Source organism: Mus pahari, chromosome 2 (genome assembly GCF_900095145.1).
Source record: "Mus pahari chromosome 2, PAHARI_EIJ_v1.1, whole genome shotgun sequence".
In the NCBI taxonomy this organism is placed as follows: Eukaryota; Metazoa; Chordata; class Mammalia; order Rodentia; family Muridae; genus Mus; species Mus pahari.
The window spans coordinates 109984980-110000028 of record NC_034591.1 but is presented as its reverse complement, the minus strand read 5'-3'; the positions used below and the strand labels follow the sequence as shown (position 1 = coordinate 110000028).

At 39.1% G+C, this 15049-nt stretch overlaps 1 long non-coding RNA gene across 1 annotated transcript in view; it reads right to left on the bottom strand.

The window, feature by feature from the left end:
- Positions 1–2448: 2448 nt before the first annotated feature.
- The window catches only part of LOC110316098, a 170973-nt gene continuing 158372 nt past the window's right edge, over positions 2449–15049 (bottom strand). The window contains exons 2-3 of the long non-coding RNA XR_003843040.1: positions 6017–6128; positions 2449–2486 (exon numbers count right to left, since the gene is read on the bottom strand). This is a non-coding gene — a long non-coding RNA (uncharacterized LOC110316098). The remainder of the gene's footprint in view (positions 2487–6016; positions 6129–15049) is intronic.

Here is a 15049-nt window from a genome sequence, read left to right as displayed (position 1 = left end):
GCACACTTACACACACACACACACACACACACACACACACACACACACACACACATCTCATTGAGGAGGCATGGTTCAGCCAGATGTAAAGTCCTTCACACACACACACACACACACACACACACACATGCATACACATACACATATGCACATACACATGCTCACAAACACATACACATTTACTTATCAAGGAGGAATGGCTCAGCCAGATGTCAAATCTTACACACACACACAAACACATACACAAACACACACACACACACACACACACACACACACACTCAAGGGTCATGGCTCAGCCATATGTAAAGTATTGCCTCTGTGAAAGTGTAGAGTTCACCTTAAGCTCTGATCTCTAGAATATTTAGAATATTTAGAATATCTATGTCCCCAGCATGCATCTCACTAGGGTCACATACTTATTATGTTAACAATACTTGCAGAATGACCAAAAGACTATGTTCTTCAATCCAAATCTAAGGATGTAGGTGGTATGACACTAAGAAATGTTCAGAGATCCTGACTTTTTCCTCATCAAATCACTGACAGTATTACCTAGAGTGCATAGAAATCACAGGCAGATTAATTTTAGGTGATACAAGGGACTTATGTAAAAGAACAATTTCAGGTAAAATATGCTATACATCCAAATTGATATTTTTGTCGAACTAAATACTAAGTGTCATCCAGCAGTCAGATTACTGATGTCCACGTGGTGAAACATGGCCTCTCATGGATAGATCTATTTTGTTTTACCCTGGGATTTTTGGAGAAGGGTGTCCTTACCAATTGAAACCTTTGTTTTCCTTTGCTGTTAAATTAAACCAAGTACTATTAGATTTCTGACCATGGGTCTGCTAGATGCTGGAAGATGTCTGTATTGATAATTAATCATAGTACTACACGGAAACAGAATTATCTTTAGCATTTTGAAATTATTATTACTTAGTCATGCCAAACAAACACCTAGTTTTTAGCAAATGCTTCTATTTCATAGAACTGAACATCATTACTATCTACAAATATAGTAAAAGAAAAAGTTAACTTGGGCTTTGGAACCAAAATATAAACGCTGAGACATCTCATTCCTGTTAGTGTGACACTTCTTAAGAAATGCTATTAAGAATCTGGACAAAGGGGATGCTTATATACTGTTGGTGGAAATGTGGGTTAGTATAGCCAATGTGAAAATGTTACAGAGGTTCCTCAAACAGCTAAGGTCAGAACAACCATATGCTCAGCATACACCCAAAGAAAATGTGCTCAGCATACCTCTGACATATCTGCGCTTGCAATATCCATAATAATCAAGACATGCCTACCAGGGGTTCTACTGATAGATGAATAAAGAGAATCTCCATGCCAGCCCCCCACATGTGCACATGCACACCACATTGAGGTAATAGTCAGTCATAGATAAGAAAGGATTTTTGTCATCTGTGTCAAAATGGATAAAATTGGAAGAGACTTTCTCTAATGAACTATCCAGGCACAGAAAGATAAATATGGCATGTTATCAATGATCGTGGAGGTTTAAAACAATTGACTTCATAAAATAGAATAGACTACAGGTCATTAAGGACAGGGGTGTGTGGCCACAAAGAGGTTATGTAATAGGCATCAACCCACAGAAATATACCAATAGTCAATAAACAGGAGGATTTTCCCCCTACGGTTCATGCTGAAATGACCTAATTGTTGCCTGTAACATCCATGAGATACTTCAAAATAACTAAAAGACTTTGATGCTTCCCAGAGCATAGAGTGATAAATGAAGAAATTGAAATGCTAAATACCTCAATTGGATCATCACTTATTACATATCATGCATTAACTTGCTATGCTGAACTTTGTAAATCTGGACAAATGCATGTCAGTTTAAAACATGTGAAGCTGACAGTTGGCCCTCAAATCTTAGAAAGTTCTACTTGAAACGCACTAGGAGATGAATAAAAACAGAAAATATATTTAAACCTTTACAACTTCCTTGATTAAACACTAATGAAATTCAATATCTTACTTTTATAAAAATAAAACTTGAAACGGAGATGATAAAGAAACATGCCAAGACTCTTGGGTGTGTACGCAATCCCAGTGCCGAGGAGGCAAAGATAGATGGGATGGAGATCAATGGCCAGCCAGCCTAACCTGCTTGCTGTGCTCCATGCCAGTGAGAGGATGTCCTTCAAAAAAAAAAAAAAAAAAAAAGAATATAGATAGCATGTGACACTCTGTTCCTTGGCCTCTACATGCATGCACGCTTAAGCACTCAAATGTGCATATCCACATAAAACAAAATAAAAGTAAACATACCATGGTCATTCAACCACAAAGAGGCACTATAAAACACAACTTCTGGTATGGAGAGATGTCTCAGCAGATAAGAGCACTGACTATTCTTCCAGAGGTTCTGAGTTCAATTCACAGCAATCACATGGTGGGTCACAACCATTTGTAGTGGGATCTGATGCCTTCTTCTGGTGTGTCTGAGGAGAGCCAAGGTGTATCCACATACATAAAATCAATAAATCAAAAACAAATAAACAACCACACCAAAACTTCCAGACTACAGGGCTGTATTCTCAGCTTGGGTCCTACTGACATGGAGTCTGGGTGGTCCTTTGTGTCTTAGGAGGTGACATGTTCCTTCAAAATTGCTCAGCAGCCATTTGATGGCAATAGCAGTTTTAATTCCTCCCCAATCTGTAGCAATCAAATGTCTCTGGACAACTAGTTCCTTCAGGGATCAGATGTCCCTGGTTTAGAACTCCTGCTTTGAGTCCCTATCTCCAACACTATGCTTTTTGCCTTTTCAAGCTAGGTCATGGTCACCACTGTTCAGTGTCCCCCAGTAAGCTCTTCTCCACTTGTGCAGATCTGGGCCACAGCAAGTTCAGTTCTCTCTCATTTACCTTGAAAGGAAATGCCAAGCGCCTCCAATCTGAGGTGACTTGGGGGTATGGATCCAAAGCTAAATTAATAAAAAAATAATGAATTGCCCTGCTCTCATTACTGAAATCTGAACTAGAACTGGATCCATGTGCTCAAGGCGGGACTTCTAAAGGGAAGGCTGGGTGGGAAGACTTCAAGTTCAGAGTATTGGCTATTGCTCTTAGAGTTAATTTGATGAAGAAATAGAATAAGAATTGCAAAGTCATCAAAAATGATGGGTTTTCCTTTATGACCCTTGGCACCAGAACAAAGAGTCTATTTTTGTGGGTTTTTGAATTTCCAGAATAAAGGGAATAAGAATGTTTAGGTAATGTTTGGATGGTTTGGAGACTGTTCTTCCATTAGCGATAGGTCAATTAATATCAGAACAGTTCAAAGAAGCAATTATTTTAATTTATAAATCACTTCAGAGGTAGGAAGCTGCCATCCATTAATGTGGTTTTTACAATTCAGAGCGCTGATGGTTATGTGTGTTCATGTGTGTGTTTTTCTCTCCATGTCATCCTATCTGGCCCGAGTTTCCAGACCAGATTACATACCTTCGTGATTATGTATTTGTCTCTAGGGCCATGCCAAAAATATAAAGCACTGAATCTTGCAATTTGAGCCCTGGCTGAGACCTCCTTCCTTTTTGAGATTTTGTTCTGCTGAGAGGTACCACCACAGGCAAGGTGGCCTCTAAAAGTCACCTTCTAACTTTACACTGTGAATGGCAGGTCTGTGAGTGGAGACTCCTCTGTGGGTTATGCTGTCTCTTGGTGACAAGAGAAAGCCAGATAGGTAGAGGTGGATAATTAGCTGGTGAGTTGCCTCCAAATGTCTTTGAAAGCCATGCAAATCAAGCATTCTTTTTTATTTTATTTTTATTTTTTCTTTTTAAAAATCCTTTCATGGTTATTTAAATTCACTAATGACTGGAACTGGAGTTCCAGGTGGCTCAGTCACTAAGAGTACTTGCTGCTCTTGAATGAATCTTGGGATTCATTTCCCAGCACCCACATCAGGTGGCTCACAACCACCAGGAAGTCCAGTTCCAGGGGATTTTGAACATTTTTTTCAAGCTTCTGGGGGCACACACATGCAAGTTAAAATCAATACTCCAGAGTGACAACAAAGCACCACGCTCAATTGTAGAGTGATGAAATGGCTGGGGCAAATGCAAACTTTATGGTGAAGCCAACTAAGAAGCTGGGCATTGTGGGAACCCGGCTGGCTGTCGGAGGCCCCATACCTCTTCTGGAAGTTTTCAGAAGAAAAGCATTACCACTTCAAAGCTGAAATAAATATATGTTAGTCCAGTGACTTGGGGAACAGGGGCAGTTAGGGAGGAATGGAAGGTATCACAAGCCAAGGCCCAGAAACAAGAATTTTTGACAATCCCAGAAAGCAGATTTCAAGAGAAGGAAGTTTAAGAAAAAGGAGGGGGAAGAATGGAGCCAGCAATATGAGTAGATACAAAGACATTAAATATTTCCTAAATTGTGGTAGGGTTGGGCTGAGGACATTGGCATATGTCCTCAGGATATGGCAAATTGGCACCTCTTTTGTGCTGAGGAATACTAGAGCAAGATTAGTGAAAAACAATGGGAACCAAAGAGAGCTGCTGGGAAAGGGATGGGGGAAGTGTGGCAGGGGACATTGCACCACGCCCATGCCAGTGAATGTGAGACCAAAAAGGGGAGCCTCTGATGGTTAACGGAAATTTCAGAATTTAGTTGTGACTCAATCCAGCTAATAATAAATCCCCCACTAACCCTTTCCATTACATGTCTTTTATCCCTATTAATTGAGGTTATAATTCTGTTGCCAGAAACCAAGATGGTACACACACACACACACACACACACACACACTCCCATGAGAAACCATAAGGTTACATAGCAGATCATTCTTTACAGAGAGAAAGTTTCTTTAAAGGTGACAATTTAGCTGTAACAACAGCAATAAAGAGCTCACCAAGGTAATTCCTACATATGACCAAGGCCTTGGTATGGGGTGATGATGATGTTTTGGGGAGATAAAGACCCAGGGAAGCACATTATGGGAACCCTCTGAACCACAGTGAGGCAGCTAGAGACCACCCTGGGGGGGAGTCATGTATATGTTAAAGTCATTTCCTTAATGATTGAACATTGGCAGACCCATTACAAAGGCTGAAATAAACCATCTACTTTGAGCTATGCCATATCTGTGTGATGGCAGAAATTTGCTTATTATGAGATTTCTACTTCCTACCTCCAGCTGATGAAACCTTTGTTGTGATACATTTTAGTGGGAAAGTAAAGTAGAAGACTTGATTAAGGAGAGCCTTCATTAGAGCAATGATTATTCATACCCCAAGTCTAGGCTGCTAGATGTGTCCGGGCTGCCAGGGACTGGTCAATAGTCCAGACTCTTTCTGGAAAGAAGAGCAAAATGGTGCCTCAGAGCACACTCAACTTTCTACTTAGCCAGAGGAACACGGCCAACACAAGTAGGACCTGTGTGAACTATGCGCCAGGTACCTCATCAGCAATTAACTCAATTCTTTAATTATAAAAAGTGTTTAGGAAACTGAAGTAATCAGCGGAAGATCAGCCTTGGGGTTGTCTATGCTCCAAGGACCTGTTCCGCCATTGCCAAGTCTCCTGTGCCAGCTGGGAAGGAATGTAAGGATTTATGGGAAGGAGTTTGGGAGACAGTTTGGTGTGTAAATCACTTGCCACACAGCTGTATAGACTTCCATTTAGATCCCTAGATGCTACACCAAAGTTAAACACAGTAGTCCATGTGCTCTCATGGAAAGCGGGGAGGTGGGAAGTTTGAAGTATGGCAGAGGGACTTGTTGCAAATTAAGTGCAAGTGGAAGAGCAAAACCCAGCATTACCCTCTGACCTCCAGACCCCACACCCATATGGCCCCACCCACAAGAATTTACAGGCAGACAGTTGTGGGTGGGAGTTGTGAGTTCTGATTCCTACTATGGCCTCAGGGACAAAACACTGCAATGTCAGTTTTAAGTCCCTCGACTTTTGTTGTGCTGATAAAGGAAATGTAGGGACACAGGGTGGACAATGTCACTTACTTTTTCATGGCTTCCTAATCTCCAGCGGCCTCTTCTCCTTTTCAGTAGAACCTCAAGTTTCATAGCTTCCAAATAAAAAGCCAGTTCCTTTTTCAGCAGCCATCACGGTCCCCTGGAAGACAGAGCAGGATGCTGGTAACCTGGTTTCATTTACCACCACCAAAAGATGGTTAACAAAGGCATGGCATAAAGAAAACCATGATGTTCTCTCGACGATGAAAGACTTACCTAAAGGCGATTGTTATTGAAGTACTGTGGGTGTCAACTGAAATTTAAAAATACAAAACAAGATGTGGGCTGAGCACATGGAGACTGAGGAGAATTCTTAGAGAAGTTAATTTATGTTTGGCTCATCCAACACATTACATCACACTGTTTTGAAAACATTATCATAGTACCATTAAATTTAATCTTGTGGTCCAACGACATTATCACATTCAAGTCAAGAATACTTGTTACTGTGAAAGGTGTATTAATAACTGGAAACATAAATATTCATTTATTTGGATAAATTTCAACCATTTTTATTAAATTTTTTCATTTACATTTCAATTGCTATCCCCTTTCCTAGTTTATTCTCTGAAAATCCCCTAGACCCTCCAACCTCCCCCTGCTCCCCAAACCACCCACTCCTACTTCCTAGCCCTGACATTCCCCTATACTGGGGCATATAATCTTAACAAGACCAAGGGCCTCTCCTCTCACTGATGACCAACTAGGCCATCTTCTGCTACATATGTAGCTAGAAACATGAGCTCTGGGGATACTGGTTAGTGTATATTGTTCTTCCTATAGGGCAGCAGATGCCTTCAGCTCCTTGGATACTTTCTCTAGCTCCTTCATTGGGGACCCTGTGTTCTATCCAATAGATGACAATGAGCATTCACTTCTGTATTTGCTAGACACTGGCATAGCCTTACAGGAGACAGCTATATCAGGGTCCTGTAAGCAAAATCTTGTTGGCATATACAATAGTCTGGGTTTGGTGGTGATTTATGGGATGGATCCCCAAGTGGAACAGTCTCTGGATGGTCCTTCCTCTGACTCAGCTCTGAACTTTGTCTCTGTAATTCCTTCCATGGGTATTTTGTTACCCATTCTAAGAAGGAATGAAGTATTCACACATTGGTCTTCCTTTTTGAGTTCCATGTGTTTTGCAAATTATATCTTGGGTAATCTAAGTTTCTGAGCTAATATTCACTTATCAGTGGGTGGATATAATGTGTGTTCTTTTGTGATTGGATTACCTCACTCAGGATGATATCCTCCAGATCTGTCCATTTTCATGAATTCATTGTTTTTAATAGCTGAGTAGTACTCCATTGTGTAAATGTACCACGTTTTCTGTATCCATTCCTCTGTTGAGGGACATTTGGGTTCTTTCCAGCTTCTGGCTATTATAAATAAGGCTACTATAAACATAGTGGAGCATGTGTCCTTATTATAAGTGGGAACATCTTCTGGGAATATGCCCAGGAGAGGTATTGCTGGATCTTCCGGTAGTACTATGTCCAAATTTTCTGAGGAACTGCCAAACTGATTTCCAGAGTGGTTGTACCAGCTTGCAATCCCATCAGCAATGGAGGTGTGTTCCTCTTTCTCCACTACTTCCCCAGCATCTGTGGTCACTTGAATTTTTGATCTTAGCCATTCTGACTGGTGTGAGGTGAATCTCAAGGTTGTTTTGATTTGCATTTCCCTGATGATTAAGGATGTTGAACATTTTTCAGGTGCTTTTCAACCATTCAGTATTCCTCAGTGGAGAATTCTTTGTTTAGTTCTGTACCCCATTTTTTAATAGGGTTATNTGGTTTTCTGGAGTCCAACTTCTTGAGTTCTTTATATATATTGGATATTAGTCCCCTATCTGATTTAGGACTGGTAAACATACTTTCCCAATCTGTTGGTGGCCTTTTTGTCTTATTGAGTGTCTTCTGCCTTACAGAAGCTTTGCAATTTTATGAGGTTGATTCTTGATCTTACAGCACAAGCCATTGCTGTTCTGTTCAGGAAATTTTCCCCTGTGCCCATATCTTTGAGGCTCTTCCCCAATTTCTCCTCTATAAGTTTCAGTATCTCTGGTTTTCTGTGGAGTTCCTTGATTCACTTAGACTTGAGCTTTGTACAAGGAGATAAGAATGGATCAATTCACATTCTTCTACATGATAACTGCCAGTTGAGCCAGTACCATTTGTTGAAAATGCTGCTTTCTTTCTACTGGAAGGTTTTAGAACCTTTGTCAAAGACCAAGTGACCATAGGTGTGTGGGTTCATTTCTGAGTCTTCAATTCTATTCCATTGATCTACCTGTCTGTTGCTGTGCCAGTACCATGCAGTTTTTATCACAATTGCTCTGTAGTACAGCTTGAGGTCAGGAATGGTGATCCCATAAGAGGTTCTTTTATTGGTGAGAATAGTTTCTGCTATCCTGGTTTTTTTGTTATTCCAGATGAATTTGCAAATTGCCCTTTCTAACTCTGTGAAGAATTGAATTGGAATTTTAATGGAGATTGCATTGAATCTGTAGATTGCTTTTGGCAAGATAGCCATTTTGACTATATTAATACTGCCAATCCATGAGCATGGGGGATCTTTCCATCTTCTGAGATCTTCTTTGATTTCTTTCTTCAGAGACTTGAAATTCTTATTATAAAGATCTTTCACTTCCTTGGTTAGAGCCACACCAAGGTATTTTATATTATTTGTGACTATTGTGAAGGGTGTTGTTTCCCTAATTTATTTCTCAGCCTGTTTATCCTTTGTGTAGAGAAAGACCATTGACTTTTTTGAGTTGATTTTATATCCAGCTATTGCACTGAGGCTGTTTATCAGGTTTAGGAGTTCTCTGGTGGAATTTTTAGGGTCACTTATATATACTATCATATCTCTGCAAATAGCGATAATTTGACTTCTTTTCCAAGTTGTATTCCCTTGATCTCCTTTTGTTGTCTAATTGCTCTGACTAGGACTTCAAGTACTATATTGAATAAGTAGAGAGAAAGTGTGCAGCTTTTTCTCATTCCTGATTTTAGTGGAATTGCTTCAAGTTTCTCTCCATTTAGTTTGATGTTGGCTACTGGTTTGCTGTACATTGATTTTATTATGTTTAAGTATGGGCCTTGAATTCATGACTTTTATCATGAATGGACGTTGAATTTTATCAAATGCATTCTCAGCATCTAACGAGATGATCATGTAGTTTTTGTCTTTGAATGTGTTTATATAATGGATTATGTTGATGGATTTCTGTATTAAGACATCCCTGCATCCCTGGGATGAAGCCTACTTGATCATGATGGATGATCATTTTGTTGTGTTTTGGATTAGGTTTGAGAGAATTTTTTTGAGCATTTTTGCATCAATATTCATAAGGGAAATTGGTCTGAAGTTCTCTTTCTTTGTTGGGTCTTTATGTGGTTTAGGTATCAGAGTAATTGTGGCTTCATAGAATGAATTGGGCAGAGTACCTTCTGCTTCTATTTTGTGGATTCGTTTGAGGACAATTGGAATTAGGTCTTCTTTGAAGGTCTGATAGAACTCTGTACTAAACCCATCTGGTCCTGGGCTTTTTCTTTTTTTCTTTTTTCTTTTTTCTTTTTCCTTTCTTTCTTTCTTTCTTTCTTTCTTTCTTTCTCTTTCTTTCATTTTTTAGGGGATATGGAACTGTTTAGATTGTTAACGTGATCCTGATTTAACTTTAATACCTGGTATCTATCTAGGAATTTGTCCATTTCATCCAGGTTTTCCAGTTTTGTTGAGTATAGGCTTGTGTAGTAGGATCTGATAATGTTTTCGATTTCCTGAGATTCTGTTATGTCTCCCTTTTCATTTCTGATTTTGTTAATTAGGATACTGTCCCTGTGCCCTCCAGTTATTCTGGCTAAGGGTTTATCTATCTTGTTGATTTTCTCAAAGAACCAGCTCCTGATTTGGTTGATTCTTTGAATAATTCTGTTTCCACTTGGTTAATTTCAGCCCTGAGCTTGATTATTTCCTGTGGTCTACTCCACCTGGGTGAATTTGCTGCCTTTTGTTCTAGAGCTTTTAGGTGTACTGTCAAGCTGCTAGTATATGCTCTCTCCAGTTTCTTTTTGGTGGCACTCAAAGCTATGAGTTTTCTTCTTAGGACTGCTTCCATCATGTCCCATAAGTTTGAGTATATTGTAGCTTCCTTTTCATTAAACTCTAAAGAGACTTTAGTTTCTTTCTTTATTTCTTCTTTGACCAAGTTATCGTTGAGTAGAGTGTTGTTCAGTTTCCACATGAATGTTGGTTTTCTATTATTTATGTTGTTATTGAAGATCAGCCTTAGTCCGTGGTGATCTGATAAGATGCATGGGATTATTTCAATATTTTTGTATCTGTTGAGGCATGTTTTGTGACCAATTATATGGTTAATTTTGGAGAAGGTACCCTGAGGTGCTGAGAAGAAGGTATATCCTTTTGTTTTAGGATGAAATATTCTATAGATACCTGTTAAATCCATTTGTTTCATAACTTCTGTTAGTTTCACTGTGTCTCTGTTTAGTTTCTGTTTCCAGGATATGTCCATTGGCGAGAGTGGGGTGTTGAAGTCTCCCACTATTATTGTGTGAGGTACAATGTGTGCTTTGAACTTTACTATACTTTTCTTAATGAATGTGGATGGCCTTGCATTTGGAGCATAGATGTTCAGAATTGATCATCTATTCAAGTTCATCTTGGTAGATTTTACCTTTGATGAGTATGAAGTGCTCCTTGTATTTTTTGATAGCTTTGTATTGGAAGTTGATTTTATTTGATATTAGAATGGCTACTTCAGCTTGCTTCTTTGGACCATTTGCTTGGACAATTGTTTTCCAGCCTTTTACTCTGAGGTAGTGTCTGTCTTTGTCCCTGAGATAGGTTTCTTGTATGCAGCAAAATGTTGTGGCCTGTTTATGTAGGCAGTCCATTAGTCTATGTCTTTTTATTGGGGAATTGAGTCCATTGATATTAAGAGATATTAAGGAAAAGTAACTGTTACTTCCTGTTATTTTTGTTGTTAGAGTTGGGATTCTGTTCTTGCGGCTGTCTTCTTTTAGGTTTGTTGAAGGATTACTTTCTGGCTTTATCTAGGGCATACTTTCCCTCCTTGTGTTGGGGTTTTCCCTTTATTAATCTTTTAAGGGCTGGATTTGTGTAAAGATATTGTGTGAATTTGGTTTCTCCATCTATGCTAATTGAGAATTTTGCTGGGTATAGTAGCCTGGGCTGGCATTTGTGTTCTCTTAGGGTCTGTATAACATCTGTTCAAGATCTTCTAGCTTTCATAGTCTCTGATAAGAAGTCTAGTGTAATTCTAATAGGTCTGCCTTTATATGTTACTTGACCTTTTTCCCTTACTGCTTTTAATATTCTATCTTTATTTAGTGCATTTGTTGTTCTGATTATTATCTGTTGGGAGGAATTTCTTTTCTGGTCCAGTCTATTTGAAGTTCTGTAGGCTTCTTTTATGTTCAGGGGTGTCTCTTTCTTTAGGTTAGGGAAGTTTTCTTCTAAAATGTTGCTGAAGATATTTACTGGCCCTTTAAGTTGAAAGTCTTCATTCTCATCTATACCTATTATCCTTAGTTTTGGTCTTCTCATTGTGTCCTGGATTTCCTGGATGTTTTGAGTTAGGATCTTTTTGCATTTTGCATTTTCTTTGATTGTTGTGTCCATGTTTTCTATGGAATCTTCTGCACCTGAGATTCTCTCTTCTATTTCTTGTATTCTGTTGGTGATGCTTGTATCTATGGCTCCTGGTTTCTTTCCTAGTATTTTTATCTCCAGATTTGTCTCCCTTTGCATTTTCTTTATTGTTTCTACTTCCACTTTTAGATCTTAGATGGTTTTGTTTAATTCCATCCCCTGTTTGTTTGTGTTTTCCTGTAATTCTTTAAGGGATTTTTGTATTTCCTCTTTAAGGACTTCTACCTATTTAGTAGTGCTCACCTGTATTTCTTTAAAGGAGTTATTAATGTCCTTCTTAAAATCATCTACCAGCATCATGAGATATGATTTTAAATCTGAATCTTGCTTTTAGGGTGTGTTGGGGTATCTAGGACTCTCTGTGGTGGGCTTACTGGGTTCTGATGATGCCAAGTGGTCTTGGTTTCTGTTAGTAAGATTCTTATGTTTGCCTTTTGCCATGTGGTAATCTCTGGTGTTAGATGTTCTAGCTGTCTCTGGCTGGAACTTGTTCCTCCTGTGAGTCTATTAGACTCTGTCAGCACTCCTGGGTGACCAGCTCTCTCCTGAGTCCTGGGGGTCAGAACACACCCTGGAGGCCAACTCTCCCCTGGCAGGAAAGGTGCACAGAGGACTGAGGGTCAGCTCCACCTCCTGACTGATGAAGAAGGCCCAAAGGGACCCTGTCCAAGAAACTCTGTTGTTTCTTCAGCCTATGAGCTCTCCTGCCATAAATTTCAACCTTAATACTCTCTATCTTGTCCACATTTCATGGAATCTTAATATTCAAAGATAGCAAGAAGCTGAGTGATCTTGAAAGAAATGTGGGTGTAGACCCACTTTGTGATTCACCTACTATCTTGCTAACCTATTAACCTGCTGACCCTACACATGACTTGGACTTAGTTTATGTAAACTTGCAATTATGAAGACCGGCATTTGAGTCTCAAATCTACTTCTCACCAGATGTTTGATCTTAACACAAATTTTGTTGTCTTGAAACCTCAGTTTCCTTCTCTGCAAAGTGAAAACAATATTTACCTTATAAGCTGTCATTATACTGAGCCCTCTGACAGTGCTTGGAATAAAGCCTACTGTGTATTAAGAGGTCAGAGAAAGAAGCCATCGTTCACTGTTAGCTGTGCTGCCTTTAGCTGGTCACTTTAAGCAACATTAACTCTAAATACTTCATTTGTAAATTGCAAACCTCCCTCCTGCTTCTCATGTACCCCCATCTACTTTCTTGAAGTCTTGTAATAAAGTCTGGGTTAGCTTTGAAATCACAATTTTTCTGCCTCAGCCTCTATGATACCAGCAAAAAAACAGATTTTGGATTACAACCAGTGTTTCCTAATGTAATTATTCTCCTATGACTTTCAAATCATTTGTCATTTATGTGAAAAATGTAACATAGTTTTGAAAAAGAATGAAATCACCCTCAGTATACCTGTTTAAATCTATGAATTTAAAATCAATATTTCATTCTGTATAGGCGAAGTGACTATTTCATGTAGGGATCAGAAGCCCTGAGTGATTGAAGTCTGTAGTGAATATGTCCTGTTGACATAACCGTGTCAAGGATCTAAAAGCCTCAGCCCCAAGTGAAATGGCCAAGCTTTCAATGGGCTAGGCTCCAGGAAATGGTGAAGCCTTACTTCCTGGTTCAAAATGTGGATATTAACAGTGTGTGCAGAAAACGTCCAATATAGCTTTATCCCTGCAACAGATATTTATGTACTGAAGACTTCTTCCCTACAGAGGCTGCTCCTTCTGTATTATCTGCTGAGCCTGCCTCATTGGTTGAGGTGTCTGTCATTGCCCTGCCTTATTAAATCAGCTGTATGCGCTAACCCCACTTCCCTGTCCAGATGCATATAATAAATATGTTGTGCAGCTTCTCCATCAGAGAGCCCAGTCCATCCAATCCCAGTTGTTCTGAGTATGTGGCTGTCCTTTTTTTTCCTCACTGTACCAATAAGGTCAAGTCCCTGGATACCTGCAAGGATGTGGGCATTTGGCTTTTGTTTCACTTTATTATTTTAAGGCAAGTTCTTCCTATATCTATAACCCACGGTGGCCCCAAACTCACTCTGTAACCTAGGATGGCCTAGATTTTTTGCAGTTTTTCTTTCCATCTACAGAGTTGAAATTACTGCCATATCCAACTAACCAAGCTGACTTTGAGAGCACAGAAGATCACTCCACCCACCTTTGCAATGTGTGATTGTAGAATCCATCACTGGAAGATAGACCCAGCCATAGACATCATGTTTGTAACAAATGAGTTACCAAAAACTCTGTACACCTGAGGCACCTCTGAAGCCATGGTGTCTAGTAATCTTATTTTTTTCATAATGAAAAATCTTTTATTTATTTAATTGCATTTTGCATGATATGTTCTCAGTGTAAAGAATAGATGGGACATACATGTACTAAAAACCAGGTGGTAGTGATGCATGCCTGTACTCAGGAGATCCATGGCACACATTATTAAAATTTTTTCATTTCAATTCTAAAACAAACAAACAAACAAACAAAATAAAACAAATAAAAAGGGAGGCATAAATTTGAAGAAAACAAAAAGTGATATACAGGGGTATTTGGAAAAAGGAAAGGGAAGCTAGAAATGTAATTTAAAACATTTTAAATTTAAGTCTAATTATCTTTTCATTTCAAACACATCACAATAAAACACATATGAAAGTCATGTTTTCTGTGGAAGGGGAAAAGGCAGAACTTGAAGCTAGACAGCTTGCAACCAAATGACACTTGGAGTTTTATGATGAAATGAGTGTTTAACAACTATGTGCCTCCATCTTCCTAGCTACAAATCAGGCCGAGGAAGCTATTAATCTGAGTATGGTTATGAGATCTTTGGATGAGCTAATACATGAAGCAGTCAAAATACTTGGCATAAGCAACAGCATCAGTTGTTCTCAACCTGTGGCTCACGAATCCTTGGAGGGGTTCAATGATTCTTTTACAGGTGTTCCCGAAAACCATTGGAAAACACAAACATCTACATTACAATTAATACCAGTAGCAAAATTACATTTATGAAGTAGCAACGGAAATAACTTTATGGTTGGGGGGGTCACAACAACATGTGGAGCTGTATTAAAGGTTTCCAGCATTAAGAAGGTGGAGAACCCCTGAACTATACCGTACTTTATCAAACAGGAGAGTGTCTTGTCTCAGAATCCCATTTCGTCCCTGAAGTCTCTATCCAGTGAGTCGAGGATATGTGGGTCCCAATTCTGTCTCAGACAGGTGATGTATCTTGTTGGGATATTTTTTCCTATAAAATTGTTAGAATATTGTCTCCTAAGTATGGTAAAAACC